The 24296-nt window shown below is 35.7% G+C and overlaps 1 protein-coding gene across 1 annotated transcript in view; it reads left to right on the top strand.

Moving 5' to 3' along the window:
• The first annotated feature begins 5544 nt into the window (after positions 1-5544).
• The window catches only part of BRINP3 (BMP/retinoic acid inducible neural specific 3), a 431062-nt gene continuing 412310 nt past the window's right edge, over positions 5545-24296 (top strand). The window contains exon 1 of the mRNA XM_057729558.1: positions 5545-5978. The gene's annotated coding sequence lies outside the window, so the exon portion shown is untranslated. The remainder of the gene's footprint in view (positions 5979-24296) is intronic.

The following is a 24296-nucleotide window of genomic DNA, read 5'->3' as shown; positions in this document are numbered from 1 at the left end:
CCCTTGCCAGTTTTGATAGTAATGGCTACAGATTTGCACACGTGCGCAGTGTGCCTTACTACTGTAATATCCCATTTGGCTATCTCTCTTCTGCGATTTTATACTATAGTGATTTCTAGAAAATTGATTATCTGAAATAAAGTCTATTCTTACCATCTTATCAATGGAATTTTAAGATCAGATATGTCAGATGAGGCTAAGGGCATCCTGTTTGTATCAGGAATACATTTTGTGACAATGAGCTTATCCCTTATTAAAATCTGAGCATAAGAAGTTTACCGTGGGAGAATGACAGCACTGGAGGAAAAACTGAATATGAATAGTTAACCAGTAACATATATTCTATAACTCAAAATAGCAACGATTTCTCTTAGAGCAAGTCTCCTTTAGTTTTTCACATCCAAAATGGTCAGTTTACACTTGAAAAACCAAATTCATACAATTTGCAAGCTTTGTTATTCTGCTCACCTAGTGACATATGATGTCAGCACCATCAAGAGCCCTTTGGCTCCTTTCCGCTCCTACACCTACCCATTCTCCACAGAATGAGCCTGTGCAGGCTGGGGGTGCTATAGACTCACGGAAGCCAGAGGGCTGGATGAATTCATAGGTATCACCACGCCATGCAAATTCCTACTTCCCATGCCATGAATTTGTTTCTGGTGCAAGGATTGGACAGAGGGTGCATACATTAGTAAGATATTTCTATGACTTCAACTTTCCTGGTCAAAAATGTGGAAAATACACATTCTCATTTCTGAAACTGAAAGAATATTATATTTTAGAACATGGTCAAGGTATGTGAAAAGCATAGACATGGGGCTAGTACCCCAAACTATTTTCTTTATTTCACAAAGAAAAGAGAGTAAGAAGTAAGGGAGTTATTTAACTACCCATTTAGCAAGCAAGCAGGCATCAGCTTTACCCGTTTGGATTGTGAATGTAGGAAATTTAGGACCTTAAAGCCCTCACGTTGCCTCCTTAAAGCCCCTGACTTCAAATTCACTCTTACAAGCTACTACTCTCCTAGGAAGAAGGAAAAGAAAATTTCCACTGACCCAGCTCGTGATTTACATACAGAGAGCAAATAAATGAATGGAGTGGGGGATGGGGCAGTGAGAAGCAATGTGTTTCCTTTTCAACCTCAGAAAATAAGATTACTTACCAAGAACATTTTTATCCAGGGCAAATGTTTATTCCCTCTATCATTCGGCGCCTCAGTCTCTGCAAGAAATCAATTTCCACTCTACCTTTCCCTTCTATATCTAGAAGGAAAAAAGAGAGAGAGAGAGAGAGAGGCGGATAATGCTTAAGCTTCAGGGTCCAGAGGAAAGATAGAGCGGAGGGCAAAAGACTCCCACGGCGCTCTTTACCCAGATCCTAGGGCTGAGAATGAACCCCTGGGAAGGAAGGGAGAGTCTCTAAGGAGGGTGCGGGGGGTGGCGAAGGGGGGATTCATTTCACTGCCAAAATATAAATCGTCCGCAAAGAGAACAGCCAGCCCCGCTCAGTCACAGCAATTCCCCAGGGGAAGTAGGTTTCAAAGAGAAAAGGGAAGTTCCTGAATTGAAAGAGAGAGAGAGAGAGAGACTGGGATTTGGGTTTGGGATTTGGGCTTAGAGAAGGGATGGGGCCATAGAGGAAAGGGGGAGAAGGAATAAAGCTAGTCTTACCCAATCGATCAGGCGATCGTTTGTGCGGTATCGGGCTATGAAAATGGCAAGAAAATGCATCCGGCAGCAAAGCCATTTCTCGCACACTCTCCCTCCGTAACTGTGCAGGAATCAGAGGGGACGCGGGAGTCTCAGAGTCTGCCACCTGCTCCCCCAGGGACGGTCCTCAGAAGCTCCAAAGCTCTAGCTTCTAAAGTCAGGCATTTGGAGCTGAGGTTTCAGATGAAAGTCAATTGCCTGGAGTCCTGGGGAAGCAGGATTCGCCAAGGAAGCAGGACCTGGGAGGGCTCTTGCCGCCGCCGCTACCGCTTCCACCCGCGGTCCCCCGGCCCCCTGCCTATAAGCCTCCCGGCACAGCGCCCCCGAAAGCGCCAGGCGACCCGGCCTCCTCCGCATCTTCAGCCCCCAATGCAAATCGCTGAAGATCTGGTCGTCCTAAAGTGACCACAGTGATTTACTGGGGGGCTTGGTTGTGTTGGGCTTCCTTACTACGCCTCCCTCAGTTGCAGCCAGGAAGAGGGTTCAGGGGAAATCCTAGTGAAATGCACTGATGGAATACTATTAATCCTAATAATAATGTTCCCAACGCAGGTAACTCTTAAAGAACTGAGAGTGGGAAGATCAGAGCAGGATTTCCGAAGCGGTGCCCTCTCGAATTCTCATTGGATCTTTCCCAGCAGCCTAAATCACTCTTGCTGCTGTATCTATCAGGATGACTACAGCCTCCCTCACTAGTTCTCTCTTTATGTGGCTGTCTTCACCATATCCTTTTACTTCTCTTTGCAGATTGATCTGTAGTCCATCTCCCGGTCTCTGGGGTTACACAGCTTCTATTTTTCCCCACTGTATGGGGCTGTACACTCCGTAAATTTTCACTTTGTCTGCCTAAGGATCTCTAAAAATAAGCCCCCTCCCACTCCCCCAAAATAAAAGGCACCTCTTTCACATTTTGCTTCCCTTCCTTGGGGCTTCCTGGCTCTCTGTGTAACTGGTTTTTACTTGGTTACATGCCGCCAGGAACTGTTGATTATTTCAAAGTTCCACGACCCTGAAGCTCATCACTTTACCTTGGTTTGGACGATCATGGAATATCTGTTGGAATCCTGGATGTATTTTCCTCACAGTCATCTTGCTTCCTGAAATTTCCTCTGGTAAGTTCTCCTCTTTATATGTGATTAGAAACTTACCGCTAGTGTTATTTTTAATAAGCCTGTCTGTTTAAAAAATGTCTTATTTCTTACATTTTTTCACTTTCAGAACTCAAAGATCTATGTGAACGTGTTGATTAATTAGTATGTTAGTTGCAGTTGTGCTGCTAAGCTATAGCCCATGTAATGATTTACCCCATCACCTTTTACATTCTTTATTTATTTGTGGCCTCATTTATATTTCAGGTTATAGGAAACATTAACCATTCCTCTCCTCCCCCCCCCCCACCCAAGTAATGCTTCTTGGCACACATTCTTGTGCCATTTGAAAGGTCAAATTTTATATGTTTATCTAAGAGTGAGCTTAAAACAGACCTTCTGACAGTTTCAGGGTCTGGGAAAGTTCACTAGTCCCTGATCTTCAGAAGGTTGTTCAGGTCACTATTTGTTCATTGTAAGCAATTACATGACTAGGGAGGACTTTCATAAAGTATATTTTTATGGGTTCAGCAGGATACTAAGCACTTAAAGGCACTGTATGGTAACAAGAGGAGTGTGAGTTTTGAGTGCACCATTTTTTTTTTTTTTTTGCAGCATCCCAAATCACACATGAACACATTATTTTGGGTGTTGTATTTAAATTCAGGCATCACATTTGGGAGTACGTTCCGATTTTGTGAATTTAGACTGAGAACAGTTAATTGGACACAGAGTGCTCATTTCAGAGGAAGATAGCTATCAGAAGAAAGCACTGATTATCTTGGTTCTAATCAATGAAATTCAGGGACAGGCTTTATATGAAAAATTTAATTGCCTTACTCTTTACACTTGTTCAACCCTCAGACTCAATTTTAATAAGTATGTTAATATGTCAGTGTTTTTTGTTTTTTGTTTTTGTTTTTGCTTTTGTGAGCATTTTTATGGGCTTAACTGACAGTTATGATTATCACTTCCCTTTTAAGTATAGGTGTGTTGAGAAACACTGAAATCGTAGCTTTTACTTCACGCATTGACAAGGACACAGTATTTATTAAATGTCAAACCCAAATGTATTAGTCATCTCTAATGCATACTGATGTTTGGGGTTTTCCTCTGTAAACCTCCCCCCCATCCCTCCCCCGACTCCTCCCCATAAGAACAAGTTGCTGGTTTCTATATTTCTGGTTATTGAGATGGATGGAGGTGAAAATCTATTGTTAAAGATTTTCTTTCTTTCCGTCTTTTCTTTCTTCCTTTTTGTACCCCCCCCCCTTTTTTTTAATTTCTCGGAAAGAACTATTTCTGTCGTCATTGATAGCTGACTCGACACCCTAAGTAATGCTTTTTAAAATTCAAAAGCCCTTTTAGCTTCCAGACAGAAAAGTACCCCAGCTGCAGCACCGCCCCATCCCCCAGTCTCCGGATTCAAGGGTTTTCCCCCCTTGGCTCCCACCAAGAGGAAGAGAGAACCGGGCTGCCTGTGGTCCGCACCACTTGGCGCCCCTCACCCGTCCCTAGTTTCTACCTGGTCTCCTTCCCAGCGTGGTCGTCCTGCCTGACAAGTGCCATCAGCTTGCAAGACTTCAGCTGAAGAAACGAGGGGCTTAGCATAATTCACCAATTCAAAACCCTCTTTGGAGGACTGCTGCTGTTGCGCAGGAGTGGAGGGAGGGAAGGAAAAAAAAAAAAAAAAAAAACTTTCAATGCAGTCAGATCTTTGCTTCTTAACCTAGTCTGCTCCAGTAAGGCACAGGCGTACGGTATTTAGGTAAGTGCGTTTTGGTTTGGTTTTGTTTTTTCCCTGTATCATAACCTGAAACTCAAGTTGGTGGAGGGGAGATGTGCACCGCACCGCCAAGGACGCTATAACCGGGAGGGCTAGCAACAGGCGACTCTGCCTGAAGGTTTCTCCGCAGCTCCTGGCAACGCCTGAACCACCTGGGCGTCGGGAGCGCGGAGGACAAGGTGCCCGGGGGACCTGGCGGCCGGGGCTCGGCGCCGGGAGTGGAGATGACCCGCACGGGTGGGGACCGTGCCCCGCGCCCCGCCCGCCCGCCCGCCCCGCCGGCGCAGGCTCGGCTCTCGGCCCCTGCGGCGAACGTGCGCCCGGCGTGGGCATTCGCAGCCCGGGAGCCGGGCGCGCGCCAGGGGGGGGTTCATCCCTGCTTCACGCTCCATTTCCAGTCTTTCTCCCGCCGACTTTGAGCAAAAACCTCTTTTCTGCGCTAGAGGCCAGATTTGAGAGCTTTAGAATCCCTCATCAGCGCCCATTTGCGTCTGTATTTATGAATTATTATTATTATTATTATTATTATTATTATTTATTTTTAATGAGCTATCCCTAGGACTGAGAAATGACGGCTCTCCGGCATGCCTGCTTCATAGAAATTACCGTCTCCATCCATCCTCTTAGTTGGGCTTAGAATAGCTAACTGACTTCTCAGGCTCTGTGTGAAAGTCTTGCTGACCGTCACACCCTCTCTTCCTTCACCAACTCGCAGGAATCGGGAGGGGGGGGCGAGGGGAGAGTTGGATTTCAACTTGGAGCCAGAGGTTGGAATATAAGTGAAAAGCAAAGAGTAAGGGTTGGGAGCCTTTCAGCTTTTTTTATACCCCCTTGCAACTTAGGCTTTTCGGTTTCTGTCCCCCTTTCCCGGAGGCGGGGCAGGAGGTAGGAGGATCCAGGCTGGGAGCGCTCCCCTCGGCGTCCACCCGAGAGGGGGTGGTGCTTCTTGGCCGCTGGTGATGCGGGTTCTGCAGCCGAGCCGTGGCAGAGAGTTTAAGTCTCCGAGGGCTGTTCTCCTAGTCCCCAAGAGTTGAGCCAGAGAGCCTTTTACTTTGCACCAGGTCAGGAACGTGTTCAGTCCTTTACAGCAGGGACCCCTTTCTGATGGGAATCTGACTAGGAAACGCTGGGGAGGCTCTACCTGCGAAGATAAGATGCATGTTTCCAGCTGTGTGAGATGCCAACCGAGGGCTTGAAAAGAGGAAGAGGTGACTGGGGTTGCAAAATAATCCTACTGTTGCTTACAAATAGTCTAGCCAGTCGAACAGTTATAAGCAAAGAAGAAAGCGCCAGGGTATAAAACTGTCACAGCAGCTTCGAAGACAGATGATTCGGGTTTGGGGACTTTTTCTTTTGCGTGCTGTTTAGATTTGTCATCATGCAGTTAAACAGGTAAGGACTGAATGTCTGTATTTTATTGATAATAATATAACCTGTGTTTGACCCCCTGTGATAATTTTTCCCTGTTTGAAGTGATGGAATATATGTATTTTCAGATGGGTCTGTTATGATGCATAACTTATTGATATTTGCATTCATGAACCATTTAAATCCATTTAAATGTTTAACATGCATTTATTTGAAGGTTCAAGGTATATTTATTTAAATGCTTAACAATGTCACAAAAATCATAAACTGGGCCAAGGTGAGAGGAAGAAATGGGGAGGGTAGAAGTTAGAGGAAGGAATGTAGAACCCTAATGAAGGATGTGAGGTAGTAGTTGCAGAAATGCCTTAAAACTGCTTCTTGTTAAGGTCACAGACCTGAATACATAGAGCACAATTGGAGAACTATTAAGGGCATCTTCAACCAGCAATTTAATTCTGACTACTTGAGAGAAATGGTTAGTGGGTATTTTCATGTAATTTTCTCAATTTCAAAAAAAAAAAAAAAATCCTTGGGGTAGAGGTGGGTTGCATTGTCAAATAAGATGAGAAAAGAGCTTGCCCTAAAGCAGTGTTATGTATGACCCCAGTATAGAAATCTGTGGGCCTAGGAAACCAGTTGGAAACTGAAAAATAAAATATAAACATGTTTTTTTAAATTATGGAAAATTTCCCATAAATAAAGCTTTTTAAAATTCCAGGTTTTGGAGATGTATAATGTTACCAGCCAATAGATTTCTTTCACTATCAGATATAACAACAACCCCCCAAAATCTCAGTTAAAATGACAAAACACAATTTGGATAAGTTCTGTTATTATTATTGATATTGTTTTGTTATGTTTTGCTTACATGTTGAAGGAGTCTGGAGTCCCCACACAGTGAAACAAAAAATATTGATAAGATACAGTCCTAAAACTATTTCATTTATTTCTAACAGTTTTCCTTCTCTAAGAAATTGTATTCTTTAAGATTTTTCTCTGGAAATAATTTTAGTACTTACATTTATTGACATAGATCCCTGATCAATAATTTTTCTGCTTGTAAGGCTCACTGATAACATCTTGAAGAAATATGAAAGATAATTGCGACTTTAGGTCATAAAATTGCAAAGTTATGGTACTATTCTTAGTTTGATGCAAGAGGTAGTTTTCACTTCACTGGAAAAGGTAATTTGGCAATGAATTCCAATTCCTCAATTCTTTTGCATTTTACCCTCTGGAGTTCTATTGTAGTGAATACACCATTATTATACATTGTATTATGTATGTATGTCCACTTTTGGGTGAGTGAAGAAGGTATTTATTTTAAATTACATTGCTTTAGTAGTGTTCTCAAATGAAATAGACATATCATAGGATTGATTTCACTTATCATTTAATCAGATAATATGTCATTCCAGCTTCTCATGAGATATTTTCTGCTAATAAACTCAACATTGTAATGGCAATGTACACTTTTTATAAACTACAGTACATTTTGATTTTCTTTATGCAGAATGATTGATATATGATAATCAAGTAAATCAAACCTAAGTAGGAAGAAACCATTGGGACTCTAAGGTTGTGTGTGTGCATGTGTGTGTATATCATATATGAAATTAGCCTTACATATATGAAATTAACCTTCCTCCTAGATTTGTGTGTTCTTTAAATAAAAATGGAATTTCTTTTCAGAATAGTGCCTTTGTGTGTTTCTCTCTACAAGTGCAAAGAACTCAACTGATAAGACTTCAAAACTTTGATGCTTTGTTATCAGCCTGTGCTTCAGTTTCCTATATTGTGTGTTATTTAGATTTTTTTCATATTATCTCCAAAATGAGCAGTTACTGACTAGAGTAAGTGTCTAACATTTTAATAATTTAGAAAATTGGATTTTAGTATTAGAAGTGCAAAGTTCAGACAAAAAGAGAAATGTAACGCTCATCCATGGCAAGTTTAGCACACATCTATCTTTTATTAAAAAAATCTCAAAGGTATTTGTATGTTATGGTTATGACTTATGATTAATGAGGTCCTCTTCTGAAATTCTTAACATTTTTCTTTTTACCTCCTAGTAGTGGGTTATTGTGAAAAGTAGAGAGCGATGGATCTAAGATTCCTTCCTCGGTTTTATTTCTGGTTCCACCTCACTTATGTGATCCTAGTAAGGTTTCTTGACTACTACTTATAATCCTCATCTCTCAAATGGTTGAAAACACCATCTACTTGACAGTGTCGTTGTAGAAAAAATGACATAAGAGATGAGGATGCTTTAAAAAGACAAATGTTATAAAACAATGTATTTTGGAAAGGATACTATTTATGTTTGATTTTTTTGTTTGGTTTCTGGATAAAATTCTCTTTCCATGCAAGAAGTAATGTTGACTCAAATTAAAAAAAAAAATCTTGGTGTATGTTTTTATGGTGTCTAATAAGTTTACATAATATTTGCTTTGATATTGTGTAACTAAAAAAAAAAGCTTAAAGAGTACACCCCTTAAGGCACATTAATTTTTTTTTTAATTTTTTATTTTTTGGGGGTACACCAGGTTCAATCATCTGTTTTTATACACATATCCCCATATTCCCTCCCTTTTATTTACATTGTATTTACCTTGGCTTTAATGAAGTTCTGGGAGAAGAGTCACTTTTACAAAAAGAGTTGTTCTTGATTAACTTTCAGTGTTATTTAGTGAAAGTCTGATTTCTTAGCAGATTTATATTATTAACCTGTGGATCTCTGTCAGTTTAATTGAAAATAAGATCAAAATATTCTCATATAACAACTTTCATAAAGAAGAAACTCGAGAAAAGTCAGACTTGTAGTTTTTAACATTTATCAATTCATATTCAGCTTACCAGAATTAATTCGGTGACATCTAGCATTGTCGGTGTTTTAATTTAGCAACTACTTGGATAATTTCATTTACACATTTAGTAGTATAACTCTGACCAGTTTTTCCATGCACTGCTATTTGGTTTTATGATTTTAATGTTTACAATTCATGAGTGCTAAAGGAGAGCAAAAGAAAAACCAATGGTGTTTAATATTATTGGTTGCTAATGGATGATCCTGATTCTTAAAAGAAGGGAATAGTATTAAGATGTTTATTCTATTCTATAAAAGAGTAAAAGATTCTCTGAGGATGAAATTTAACCATGAAAACTAATGGCCTTTATACTGAAAATATATCTAGAAGTTCTGGCCCAGCTTTATTTTATTTTTTATTTTTAGCCCTATCAAATAGCCACTCTAACCATTTTATACTGGTCATCAAATACCCTCATCAATAACATTTTAAGGCTTTTATCGCTATCATTTCAAGGCATATTTGATGGGTTGTTAAGAATATTTATATCCAATTACTTATTTGCAGACCTATCCAGTTACAAAGTCTCCATAGATGATTACTTCATAAGCTAGAAATTAGCTCTTCTATACTTAACGTTTGAAATAAAGTATTCATGCAAACAGTTCTGGGATATTTCTCAATTTCATATTCAAAGTAACAAATCATGAATAACTAGTAGGTGCTCTAACTGAAATAAACACAGTTATAATTTTCTAACCAGTTTCTTTTCCCCCAAGATTAAAAGATATAACTAATATACTTTTAATGAGCTGATTGAATTACTAGGTACTATTTTATTATGACATAAATAGTTGTGTTAATTTTGTAAATGTTTATTTTTAACAGAGAAAACATAAATTCAGATGTGGAAAAATGACATGCCATCTAATAAATTAGGAAATCTTATAGAGTCTTGTTCTTCTATATTCACTGTTATTTCTTCCATACAAGTCATAATTTCTCAAATTTTTTATTTTTAAATTTAAAGTTAAAAATGGTATTTTTCCTCAGTGTAAACTATTTTTACTTATAATTATTTTTAAGGGCAATTATATTAATGCATAAACCCTAATTTACTCAGATGTGGATGCCTTTAAAAGCACCCAAGGCATAACAAATTTCTTTTAATAGCTAATAAAAAAGCTACCATGTTATAGTTCCAGCAAATTAAATCTATAAAGTATGCATTTATTGATTAAATTAATAAATATGTTAATATTACATTCAAATGTATTGTAGCTCTCTGCTATATGAGAATTATTGTCTCATAATGGTATGTTTCATTTATATTCCATTATAGATTTACTGTGAAAGAATACTTATACATGGACTTATTCTTCCTGATTTCTGTGAATATCAGGCAAGCTCATCAGGATTGAGCTGTTTTTTATTAACTTTTCTGGAGTCTTGCATTTTGTTAATTTTAAAAGCTATCTCTAGAATATTGCACTATTAAAAAACAATCTAGCCTTGGGAAGACCAGAATTGAGTAAGCATGCATTTTAGCTTTTCAATGTCAAACAGTGACCGTATATAAACACACCGCTACTTTATAAATTCATTAAACACTCTCACAACTGAAAACTATAATCTTTAAAACATTTCAGATTATGTATAAAATATAAGCTAGTTTGGGAAAGTGACTAAATCAAATTAAGGAATAAATTTAGCATGGTTTCACTCAAGCATCATAATACAGAATCACAGATGTTCATGCAGGTTGCTTATCATGTGTTCTTTGTCATTTGTAATATCTTTGACATGCATGCATTTTTAAGATACAAGTATTTGTAACTGCCTTTAGATATGCAATTTAATACTGTGTGCAGAAGCTCCTTCTGTTGTAGCTAAAGTAAATATGGAACAAAAGTTAATTCAATCACGAAATTCTTGGGGTAGACAATATATTTAAGTGGCTTTCCTATCTTTAGTGTGGCAATATTTCCGATGGTTTGAAAAATCAGCCCCATAAATGTATGTACAGAGAGGGTGGAACAGTCTTTTTTGGAATTGAACACTTCAAATAGTAATGAACAAAATCTAAATGTTTAGAAGAAAATCATTAAAGGTCGAATAAATCACACAATAAACTTGTAAAAAAATGCTCCTTTAAGATAATTAATCCATACTTTTCTCAACATTTTCTTATATAATACCAAATATATTAATATACAGACCAAGTTTAGCATACTCAAAACATTTAAATTGAGTGGCTTTACTTGAATTTACAATGAGAATTTCTGATTATTCATTCAGACATGTCACCAGTATCCAGAGTTTTAATACATTATGTACCTGTGATAAGTAATATCTTTAAGATTATACTATTGAACAGTGTGGAAGAAGACTAAAGTTTCCAAAATTGAATAATCTAGAATAAAAATGTATTGTCAGTGATCAATTAACAACAGCAACAAACTAGAAAGTATATTTTCTGTTCCTTATTGCTAATTTCACCCGAAATGAAGTTCTTAAACAACTTGTTAATTTGAATTCAAAACCTACCTTGACTAAGCAATTACAGTAGGATGTGAGTTTTTTTGGATTTGTAAGATACACTCTTTCCTACTTAATGAAAGTTTTACAATAACTCAGAAACAGCACTTTCAGTTTTTTGAAATGTGAACTGAGAGAAATGAATCCACTTTTCCCTGTGAACTGAAACTTAAAATTCATAGCTAAGAAAAAGGCAACCCTGAACTATTTCTTAAGAAGCACAAAATTATTCGTAAAGCTTCTTTTTTGACTAAAGTACTTATTTTCAGCATCTTCCCACCTTTGAGTGGAGACAGAACTTCTAGACTTACATCCCTTGAGAACTTTTAGATCAAGGACAAATTATTGACATTTTAAATGTACAGCTATCTTTATATTTCGGCTCAAAAGGTAACACTATGAACAATGGCAAAACCGTGGAGAAAAATAACTTTGAGCATCATGTTTCCTCTTACAGTGAACTCTAGCAGGTCTGCATGTGTCTCTTCCATCCATCCATGAAATGTGTACATTTTAACACATCTCTTATTTAACCAATCTAAAGGACGAAACAACAAATTACAATCATATGAAGGTAGGCCAGAGCAAATATGAAAGATCACTCATGTCATTATAACTTTTTAAACCTATCCTTGACAGCTTCTCTTCAAGGAAATCGATTCTGATTTAGAGTAAGAACCAGCAACTCCAATGTAAACTGCTGTGATTAACTATTAAAAATATTCCTTTCTCATCAATACTAGTGAATCAGTAAGGTAAACAAAAGTTTAATCTAGCTTCATATGATTCTTTCATCACAAAAGTGATAATTTGACATGCTTTACTGTCTTTTAGATTTAGATTTGCAAAGGTCTAAACTGAAGATAATAATTTATTTGCTCAGCATTTGAAACTGGACAATTATTAACTGTTTATTGAAAATTTGTGTATTACAAAATTTTGGTCTCAGATAAGTCCTTCAATATTGATTTCTATGATTATTATTCAGAAAGTATTCCCTGACCAGTTCAGACAATATGATTTTAAAAATTACCATTAGTAGGTACATAATATGCTGGATATTAGCTAATATTCAGCAGTTTCTATGTGTCAGATATGGTAATGCCCCATTTATTCTTTATTATAATATCCTTCAAAATCTGGCTGGCTCTTTTTATATAAAAACTCTCTTCAAGAATACATATTTTTTAAAAAATAAGTTTACCTTATTTTTCTTTTGAAACTTAGTATCTTAAGTCCTTTGTATCTCCCTGAATTTTGAGACAGTTTGAGCTATTTTAGAAGTTAAAATAATATATTGACAAGAGTGGTTCTTTAAAAATACCAAATGTTTTCAAAATTCTACCTTGGGGAGTAATGGGGAAGCATGTGTTCATTGTCAGAAAAAAGTTTAGTTACACAAGCTAGGATATAGTGAATATATTGCCAATAGCAGGCACTGTAAGGGTAGCTACCGTAGGCAAATATGAGCCATCCCAGCATCTCTGGTAACTGGGTAAGCCATGCAAAAGTCCACTGCTGAAGACTCATTCTCTAATTAGAAATACCAAGAGTTCTGACGCTCACTCTTAGATGGTGGTTCAGAAGAAATTAGAGAACAGCACACAAAGATTTAACAACTTGCTGCTAGATTGGTTTGCTTGTTGTGGATCATGTCTTTTCGTTACTTTTGCTTCTTTTTGAAGAAATATTTATTGGATGTCTGATCAATGGTGTGCACTAGGGTAAAGCTTGGGAATATAACAATCACAAGGTAGAATTGTGCTTAAGAGGCTTACGGGTTTTTGGGGTTTTTTTTGCTATTTGAAGTACGCTTTGGTTTAATTAATCCACTCGGGCAAATTTAATGCTTGGTCACTCATTTTATTTTCACACATGTCCAATTTTGAAGTTGTAAATATAGGTCTCTTTAAAAGAAGAGGAGGGTTGTCAAATTCCTCAGTCTAGAGATAGGTCTGTAAAGGATGTATTTTCTGTCTAGCGTATTAAAGGATAACTATTAATAGAGAAACGAAGGAACCAGGAGAGTTCTGCAAATAAAGTCATAGTAATTCTCAGAGTGATGATTTAGTTGACATCTGACTGTGTGGTGATTTTTCTTTGTTGCAAAGTTAGCATTTTTTAGTGGAGACATTTTTAATGGGTTATGCCTTTAGATTTTTAGGAAATAAAATTAATGAAAAATCATGTTAACATTACAGAAATGCACTTTACAAATTTAATTTTCTTATTCCATCATGTATTTATTGAGGCCTTCCCTGTACCAGGTTTTTTTGTTGGTGGTACAGGTGCATTAGTGAATCAAACAACATAAATCCTTGCCTCATGTTGCTCAAACTGGAATTCATTATTACATTGTTACAGGAATTTCAGGAATTATTGCATTTTTACAGGAACTGTTGCATTCTTACAGGAATTATTATCCTGTAAGCTGAATAATCCCTGTCACCAGAATTAGAACATAAGTTTAGGAGTCCACTGACAATGTTTATAACCACACACTCCCAGGTTGAAAAGTTTGAATGTTTTCATTTCCTTACAAATGGCTAAAAAGAAACTGAGGATTAGTATTTTGAAGTTTAAAAGTTTTTCCTACGACCAAAATAATCAGGACCTTTAAAAAAACTTTTTAATAATTTTACTAAACTTTGTTTGAAAGTTCCTTAAATGTACGAGGGTGAGTCAAAAATTATCCTCACTCCAGTTATATTAAAACTTCTGTTGGCCGCACTGTCTCATCAGCGCTTTCCATTCAAGGCTACTGTCTCCCCAGTCCCTGCTGTGCAGGTGTGAATGTGTTACATGGGTTCATTTGTAAGTGGGGTGCAAGCAAAAATGGATGCCCCACTTGTGATTTGCACAAAAGAAGAGCAACGTGCAGTGATTTGATTTTCTGGTCTGAGGGTGTACCTGGTGCCATTATTTATTGAAGACAGTGCGCAGTATGGAGAAAGTGTTTTATCACGAAGAAATATGTATGAATGGATAGAGATGCTTATTGAAGAGCTGAAGCCTAAACTTTGGATTAAATGCAGAGGACTGCTATCCAAGGGTGTTGTGATCTTGCGTGGCAATGCACGTCCTCACACTTCTGCCCACACTGTTGACACTCTGCAAATACTTTCTTTTGATGTGTTAAAGCATCCTGCTTATAGTCCAGATCTTGCTCCATCAGCCTTTCACCCATTTGGTCCCTACGAGGAAGAAGATTTCACTTCTGATGAAGAAGTGAAGACAGTGGTGCATTCACAGCTCAAAACATTTTTAAATGAAGGAATATGAAAGCTTGTTGACAGATGGACAAAGTGTATTGAAAAGCAAGGAGATTATTTCAAAAAATGATGTATTTATCTTTTCTAAAAGTTAATTAAAATAAATTCTACAGCCAGAGTGTGGATAATTTTTGACTCACCCTTGTACTATTTTCTTTATGTGTGACTTCAGAAAATACACTTCTATTTGTGTTTCTCTATATAATAACTTTAATTAAAAAGCTTATTTCACCTTCTAGGCTTGGTTAACTACAAAACAAGTTTTGGTCTTCTTATGGATCTAGAGATTTATTGTCCATTCGGCTATCAAACTCCAAGATTTCTGAAATTTATCTCAGTATTGTTTTAGTCAGAATATATTAGTGAGCCTTTATTTACAGTAGTACCAATGCCTTGGCTGAGCAGCAAGTTAGTGTTATACTTTTAATTTTTATAGGATCACTATAAATATTTCTTTTTTAAAAAGCATTCCTAAAGCTTTGGAAAACTATAACTGAGGTTGTTGTCCATAAAGGCAGGGGCAAAAGGTTTATTATCTTTGTACTTGCATGGGTTTGCACATAATAAGTTTTTTTTCAATTAACTTTTTCCTCATAGTCCCTTTAAATTTGCATTTGTGTGACAGAATTCTTCTTACTGACAAGAGATATTTTATTCTCCTCATATTTTATCCTAGAACGCTTTTTATTATTGGATCATGCCAGAAAAAGCAGAATCATATTGCCAGTTATAGTAACCATATTAAATCCAGATGTCTGTTACCATTATTTCCACTCCATTCCTGTATGTAGATTATTTTAATCTTTATTTTAGCCTGTCTTCTGTTTCTCTGTTTTAGCAGTCAAAAGATACTAATTATAATAAGGTTTCTGAAGCATTCCTCATATTTTACTTTAAAATTAGATTTTGTAATCTAAATATGCTATTCTAAACATCCTGCATCTGAACTTTGTTCTTTAGTCTCTGACCACTTTCCTTTCGAATTAAAATTGAGTACAGTCTGAATCTTACCAAGATTTTTTTGTATGATCACTTATGTTGAATCACCAAGATTTTTATATTTAAAATGTAAAGATATCCCAGGTGGCTCAAACTTTGGACTTTTAAGAATAATTTCTCCTATGTTATGGGCGGCATTAAAGAATGGAACTCACTTTCTCTTCATTTTTATCTAATCAGTTCTACCATTAGGTAGTAGCATTTAACTTCCTCTTTATTGGTAGGACAAGGTTGTATTGACAGGATCAAGCAGGAGATTAGTTCCCTCTGCAGTATAACCTCCTCAGAGGAATACTAACCCTCATTAAGATGGAAAACACTTAAAGCTGTAATTCAGAGGCACTATATTGCCTGATCAGCTAAATAAAATAAATAATGATGAGGGCCCTCTGGAATACATGCTTAGCAGAGTTAAATGACTAAAAAGATTCACTTCTAAGGCCAGTCTTACAATGTGATTTAAAACAAGGAAGCTCAGTTGGTTTCTATTTTTTTGTTTTTTTTAAGAATAAGGAAAGTGAAAAAGTACAATAATAATGCATTACTAACATTAATATAATGACAAAATCTTGCTAGTGTAAGCAGACTTAATGAAGCCGCTCATAAGGTTAAAAAAAATAAAATAAAAAGGAATTCAACTCAGTGCATATTCCAAAACCTTCCAATGTGCTTGACAGTGTGTTAAGCGTTAGGGGCCACAGGGATTGCTATGCCAGCAGATCCTTCATCTTTTGGTCATAAACAAAGGTGTTTAAGAGGATAATAGTATATTGCAAAAATTTTAGAAGACTAATGAATGGAAATCCATCCAGTCTGCAGTTACTTTAATAATTTTCAAACCATCATATTGAAAAGAATTTAAGGTAGTTATTAACTCACCCAAACACTTGACTTTAAATTTCAGAAAGAGTTGCTAATTCAAATAAGTGTGTATTCCATTCTTTCTGTAGTCTCTGAGTGGTTAACCTCAGATCTGTGATGCTTGGAGTTGAATGGTATTTTTTTTTTTTTTTTGCTTCAGGGATTAGCATTACTTTTAGCTTTTTATAAATTTGTTTTACTTTCTTCAGGGAAAAATGAAAGAATTATCAATTCATAAGAAAAAGAAAAACTTAATTTTTGGTTTAATTCCTAGATAGACCCAGTGATAAATTGTGTAGCTAAAAGTCATAATGTCTTTCTTCCCATTTCAACATATTACTGTTTATATCAACAGATGCACAAAGATAAAGCAATCACTCCTCTATACTCCTGGTGAAGTACAGAAAAGAGAGTGGCAAAATCCTACCAATTTATATGGAATATGATACACATTATGTAACATATGAAAGATTTTATAACTTGATGAGTTACTTGACAGACATCTTTTTATAATAAAATCCCAAATTCTGCTCCATTAAGCTATTTAAAACTTCAACACCTTTAAATAAACAATGTCTAGGTTAAGGAAGAGCAATTTTAGGTCATTTGAAATCTAAAATTATAGATCATAACCATAATTTAATTAAAGCCATAAATTAATACTTCATTACTAAAGTGATGATATAATTCATTGAATAATGGAACTCTCATTCTTTTATTAAATTTGACTATATACTGCATATAGGTCATGAACATTCAAAGATAAAAATCCACATGTACATGCATGTAGGAAGATGATGCATTATATTATCCGTAGGTGTTTTTGTAATGTTTAGCAAATGTAATATTTGAGTTTGACTGGTGTTCTTGAAAAGCTATACCTTTAAAATTATTTTCGCTATATCCAGGGATCCTCCTTGCCAAATGTTACTATAATATATAACATATATGTGGATTTTTAGCTGTCGTTCTGAGTTTTTACATTATTGTTCCTTAAATAGTAGTTGTTAGAAATGATCCTCATATTTTTGCCATTACTTAGCAAGTTTGAGAATGTGTGAAATCTGGCCTTATATAAAAATTTATGATTGCATTTCAACAAAATATTAAAGTCGTCTCATTCCAGTGAAATGTTATGTTTCTCATTGTGAGATGCCAATTCCTTTTTATGTATGTTGGATAGTTTTTTTTGGTTCTTTTAGTAATATTATAAAGCAGCTTATAATAAGATTGAGTAATCAAGCCTATTGAGTTAACCTTGCAATAACGTTTAAAGAGCAGATAGGTAAATTAAGTCACTCTGACCATGATTATACTTTTTAACCCAATAAAGAACACATACAATAAAAACCTTAGTTTTATGATATTTTTTAGTTTATAGTACATATCTTAAAAGATATTAAGCTGAATCACATTTAGCTGATTAAACTATAATCTTTATTGAAAGCATTAAATTATATGGAGTAGATATGCTTTGAAAACCCATAATATGAAAACCTATATTATGAAAACTCATACTATATAGTTACTCAGATCACTTGCTTATAATAGCCTGAGATAAAATTACCCCATTTTAATTGTAATTTTAGTTTCTATTTTTGTTTATATTGTCCATTTAAAAATTTTATTTCATTCAAAGCATTTCATTAAGTGACAGCAAAAATCCTAATAAATAACTTCCAATATGCAATTAGTTCTAATTAGGTTGTAGTGTGGCGTAACAGGGAGAGCATGGTTTTCAGCTTAACTTCAAAACTACCATTGAACCCTTGCTCTGCTGCATGTTTATTCACCTTGAACCTCAGTGATCTAAACAAGTACATGGTGATAGTAATACATACCGCACTGGGTAGCTCAGAGGAAAAATAAGGAAATATTGGTAAAATGCCTGGCATGTGAAAAGAGCACAATAAATGTTTATTTTGTTGTGAAGACAATAAATATAGAATGCCATTTTCATCATCACTGTCTTCCTGCCTCCCTACAGCATTTGGAGGGACTTAGTTACAGTTATCCCTAGGATATGACCTTCCAAAGGGGGAAGGGCAAGCCGTTCAGCTGTTATTTCTATACTATTATTCTTTAAGTTCAACAGTTGCAATACTGTGTAACACACTGTGCTTGTTAAGGAGAAGAGGGTTCGTGTTTGCCTTTGCACTTGAACTCTCATTTATTTGCTCTATCTTTTGAGACCATGAATAATAGAACATAAATGAAGAGATTCCTAGTTTTCCACAGTGTATGTGTGATCATGATAATACCTTATATTTTTACCTAAAGCTAATAATTAATAATGATGCTTTTTTCATATCCTTGTTCTTAATTTTTGAATATTAAGAATGATTTGCTTTGATACTACTTGAACGCGTCATTTATGATTATGATTTGGACACAGAAACCATGACCTCAGAATCCCATTTCTCTCTTTTCTCAACTATCAAAGCCATTGCCACCCTGAGGCATAGCTCAGATGCAAACTCCTCCGCAAAACATTCTTTTTTATTTCCACATTCAAGAAGTTTTCTTAACCTTACCACCCATATCACATTAATTGCACCTCAATTTAGTACTTAATAATAGTCATTTATTCACTCACTCAAACAATACTTATTAAGCAACTTCATTTAAGGCACTTTGCTAACTGTACTCAGTTGTCATTAAAATAGAAACAATTACCGTCCTCCTAAAAAGTGTAATTGGGGACAGGGGAGATATGCAGGCAGGTGGACAAAATATACAGATAAATATGCAGCGTAAATGTTCTATAATAGACAGAGTAATGGCTTCATAAACTATGACCAGTGAACCTGGAAGTATCACGGAGGCTTTGTGGAGAAAGTCACAACCTAGGCTGAAGTTCAAAGATAGGGTAGGTTTGGGCAGGTGAAGGGATCCAAGTGGAAGTCCTGGTTCAGGTGGAGTAAACTACATAAGCAAGAGCCTGAGGATAGGGAGAAAGTGTGATAAATTTGTGGAGTAAAATGATGACTGAAACAGAGCTGATGTTTGGTTGATAATGGTGGTGGCACACACGTGGCAGGGGATACGGATGAAGAGCTAAGCAAGGGAAGACAGTTTTATAAATTTCCTTGCAGAGTTTGGATGTTATCCAGAGGGCAAAACCACAATTGCGTAAAGGGGGGTAAAAGTATTGTACCTTCAGATTTATCTTTTTAGTAAAATAATTCTGTAGTTAAAAGGACAGATTGGAGAGAGCCACATGGGTGTTAGGATAACCAATTACGAAGCTATTGTAGTAATTCAGTAAAGAGGCAACGGTGGTGGGTGTGTGCGCGGTACAGAATGACCCGGTCAGGTAAAGCGGGTGTGGAAGAAAGTGATAGATTTGCCTGGCAGTGGGTTCTTATCTAACACCCGGGAATGAATTGTCTGAGGAGACACATGTGCTGACAAAGCAGGAGACTTGATTGGGAGGGGTCACGTCAAGGCAGAGAGCAGGAGGGTAAGGGAACCCAGGAGAACTGCTCTGCCTCCTGTCTCACAGTCTCTGGCTTTACGGTAATGATGTTAGGTTCCGGGTTGTCTCTGGCCAATCACTGTGACTCAGGGTCCTTCCCAGTGGCCACGCACATCAGCCAAGAGGGATTCAGTGCAAAGGGTTCTGGGAGCTTGGAAGGATACTTCACCTCCTGTCTCTTCCCTCCTCCTTTCAGCCCTTCTGGAGAATTCTTCCGGGTTAGTTTTATCAGACATACTATGGGCTGGCGTGTCGTCCCTCCTTTCGGCCCCTCCAGAATTCTCCCGGTTAGTTTTCAGCGGCGCATCAGGACCTCCTCTTGCGAGACAGCTCAGGTCAGCGGTTATCATGGGTGCTTGGCAGAGGCGGGTGGTTTCCGTCAATGGGTCCCTCACAACAGGAGGAAGAACACAAAGAACTTGGGAATTGGAAGTTAGAGGAAAGCAGGGTTTGGGCTTAAAGATTTGAGAGAATGGAAGTATTGTATATAAGCAGCCAGAAAAAGAAACAAATTGAAGAATGTTGATTTTCAGTTGACAGAGGTTTTGGTTTCTGACAGAGGTGACCACAGGCAGTGTGTCCTGCCTTACATATGGCCTTCCTCAGTTAATTCTAAATTTCTGAGGACAGAAGTGGTGTTTTTAGTGATACCTGTGGTTTACTTCCATCTTAAAACATATCAGAGTATTTTGCACATTGTAAATGATCAAAAAGATTTATTCTTTTATACTTGTTTTCTATATTAAATATGAATATAAACAATAAATAACTATGGAGAAATATTAAAAATTTACAGTTAAAATATATTTTAACTTTTTCATCATTAATTTACTTATACAATGTTATATTTGACAATTATTTACTAGCATTTATTTCAACATATAATAAGTAATTACCATATATTATGTAATATATGATAATATAATATGCTATATATTCTAATAGAATTTGGGACTCGTACAAATATACTTATTTTATAACAATAAAATGATTCATTTACGTAATAGAATACTATATTACATTTAAGTATTTTGAAGAATGTGGCTTTTAAATGAATATAATCACTTTGGGAATCGGAGACTTTATTCTGATTATTCACATTTTCATATGTACAAATTTTATTGCTGTAGAATCCATCTAGAGAGTGGATTCGTGATCTCTGAAGGAAAAGAATTTCTCCTCGGGATCAATAACAAGCCGCCGCTCAGGTTTAAGTTACAGAATAACAGTTTATTAAGAAGAAACTACAACAGCTTCTGGCACAGACACCATAAGGGGGTGGAGAGACCCAAGAAGGGGTTTTACACGAGCAGGTTTTATACCTTCAGAGCAGAGTTAATTACAGTCCCCACCTTAGGATTGATTGTTAGGGTTGATTGTTTCTTTAGAAATGTTCGTGATATTCAAAGAATTTCGTTATTCAGTGATCTTGTGATGTCCCAGATAACCCCCACCCGAGTCATAAGAATCAGTCTTAAAGAATGAGTGAGGTTAAGTCACGTTTTTCCAGTTCTTCCACCCCTCTCCCGGCAAAGTCAGCCCCTGGAACTCTCAATTTTAATATTAATGATTATGAATGTTAAGAAGCTATTTTATAGAGCCATGCAGTAATTTCTCAAATCAAGAAATTTAGAGAATTGGTGTATGACCTTGACAAATCAGTCAATTTTCCTTAGACTTTTGTTCCTTACAAAAAAATTGATAAGGGATTGAGAGAGAGAGAAGGGTGGTGGGGAGAGACACACACACACACACACACACACACACACACACACACACACACACACACACACACAGATACTGACTAGAATATGTGGTAACATAAACAATCGGTGAATCTTGTTGAAGGATACACGTGTGTAAAGTCTCTTAGCTTTTCTGTGGGTTTAAATTTTTCAAAATAAAATTAAAAAAAAGAAATATCTTTGACACAATTATTTATGAAACTTCTTTGCATTTGCAAAGTCCCAAGTGGATTTTACTCCCTAAGAAGATGCTGTAGACATGTTAGCAGTAGAAATCAGTGCAAATGCAGACATAAAAAAAAGAAATCAGATAGCAGTGTTAATTGCTAATGAACAGGAATCATTAGCATTGAAATACTAACTAGATATTGGATAATGAAATAATATGGTCTAAATGATGAGCTTCAATGATTTGACCCACAATTCTAAAAGATAGTAAGTCTATGTCAGTGATTCATAGTCTTCTTTTTATCTTTGTAGTTTCAGTTATACTAGAAATTTATTTTTAATATGATAGGACATATTTTATTTTATAAATTTCAGAATTTTATGAATTTCATATACACATGATATGTCAATATTTTAGATAAAAGTAGTGCACTGACACCCTGGAATAGGATTACAGAGAGCTAGTGAGGAGGACTAATTATTATAGACTAGAATATATATCATAATATTTTGTGTATTTATTATATGTTGTGAGTATTAGTGTATATTACTATAACATCTTCTTGGTGTGTTTTCTTCTGTACAGATTCTCAAGGCCATTGGGTATTTGCAAGTAATAATAATGCTGTATGAGTTGATAATGTTCTCACTGACTTTACGAGAAATAATTTGTTATATAAGTAGGCCATGTACTAAATATGTATTTTTAAAAAGTATGATAATTCAATATATTTACTTCCTTTTAGTTTATGAAAAGAAAAACTTGATCAATACCACTTTTTAACATGAACTCAAGGTTTCGTTTTGTTTTCAATGTTTGCTATTTTCTGATCTTCAATCTGTTTTATTCTTCGTAAAATACACCCGTACACATTCTGGAAAATATTGTGCATTGACATTGTTATTTCCTCAGTTATTTTCTTAGACACTTATTCAGGGATAGTAAATTCAAGATCATTTTGCATTATCCCTGCACTCCAGGAAGTGGAATTGATGAATTCACTTATTTAATACTTTTCACTTTTTTTCATTGTACCTCATAATTTCTTTTCCTAGTAATACTTCTAAGTTTAGCTGTTTACTTCAGGAGTGACCTCCAAATGTCCTCAAAGGAATTCTACTCATTACTTTTGTCATTGGTAATCTAGATCATAAAGTTATCATACTATAAAGGCCATTCAGTAATAATTTTAAAATTAGTACTCACATACAATGGTGATTCTAATGTGCATTTACCTGCATTTGTGACAAACGAGGTTAATGAAATCCTGTTGTTCATGAATACTGAGCCTAAAGGCCACTTGTCCTAAGGATCTTTGGAAGCCTAAAAACACTAATCTGTTAATATATTTTAACACTGCTTTTCTTCCTGTTTTGTAACCCTTCAGAGTTATTTCTCAAAGAAAGTTTCGGTAGAACTGTCGGGTATCATAGTTTGGTTTATTGTACACCTCTTTAAAAAGACCTTATAATATAATGATTTTAATAGATCCCCCAAATTTATTTAAATTTGAACAGGATTGTTATTTCCATGTGCTAATAAACTGTTCTTTCAGAAAAACTCATTTCTGAACAGAAGTGGGAACATGTATCCATATCAGAAGTTGAAGAAACAGAAATAATTAAAACCTAACACTAACATTTTTAGGTAGTTCCCCTGTACACAATTTAAGAAAATCTTTCCACTTTCATGTATGTTAAGATTAGGGAATATGAGGACCATGAAACATCTTCAACACATTTGGTAAAGAAAATAGTAAAAGCAGTGGTTCTGGATAATTATACATTGAAAAATTACAGAATTTTAAAATAAGACCTTAAATGTCATCTAGGTCAATCATAGCCTACTTTTGGCAACACGCTGTGTCCTAACAAAATGATGTGCTTGACCAAAAAGAGTTGGGTTTAATTTGATGGTATATAATTACATGATTTCCTGAAAGTTTGAAATATGCTTTGAAACACTCCTAATGTCCTTACCGCATGCTAGATGCTATTCTAGGTGCTTTACTAAGAAAGTATAACTTTTTGGTAATGATGATTAAGTGTTCCTAGTTTGAATATATTTGATCAGCAGAATAAAAATGTGTGTTTGACAAAGATAAGATATATTTATTAGTCATTGAGGGAGTTTTACTATACCATTGCACATAATAATAATTCTTAATTTATGAATGAAAATGCAATATTTTAATGTAAATAGTATATCTTCAACATAAGAAAAACGTAAAAAAATCTATTTTCTTCATCAGAATTGGAAGTTATAATCTGAATCATTTTACAATGCTATAGTTATACAAATAATTAATGGGGATCCAGGATCTCCCAGAATCTTTTTATTATATGATATTGTCCTTTCTTATGATAAATTATTTTTAAAAAATCTTCACTTGGTCCTATGTTGCTTACAGATGAGGGCATTTTTTAATCATCGCATTTTTGAATCACCACATAAACGACTCACATGATTGGGG

The sequence above is a fragment of the Hippopotamus amphibius genome, chromosome 3, assembly GCF_030028045.1.
Source record: "Hippopotamus amphibius kiboko isolate mHipAmp2 chromosome 3, mHipAmp2.hap2, whole genome shotgun sequence".
NCBI classification, from domain to species: domain Eukaryota; kingdom Metazoa; phylum Chordata; class Mammalia; order Artiodactyla; family Hippopotamidae; genus Hippopotamus; species Hippopotamus amphibius.
Note: the sequence above shows the minus strand (reverse complement) of the source record. Positions and strands in the feature narration are given on the sequence as shown.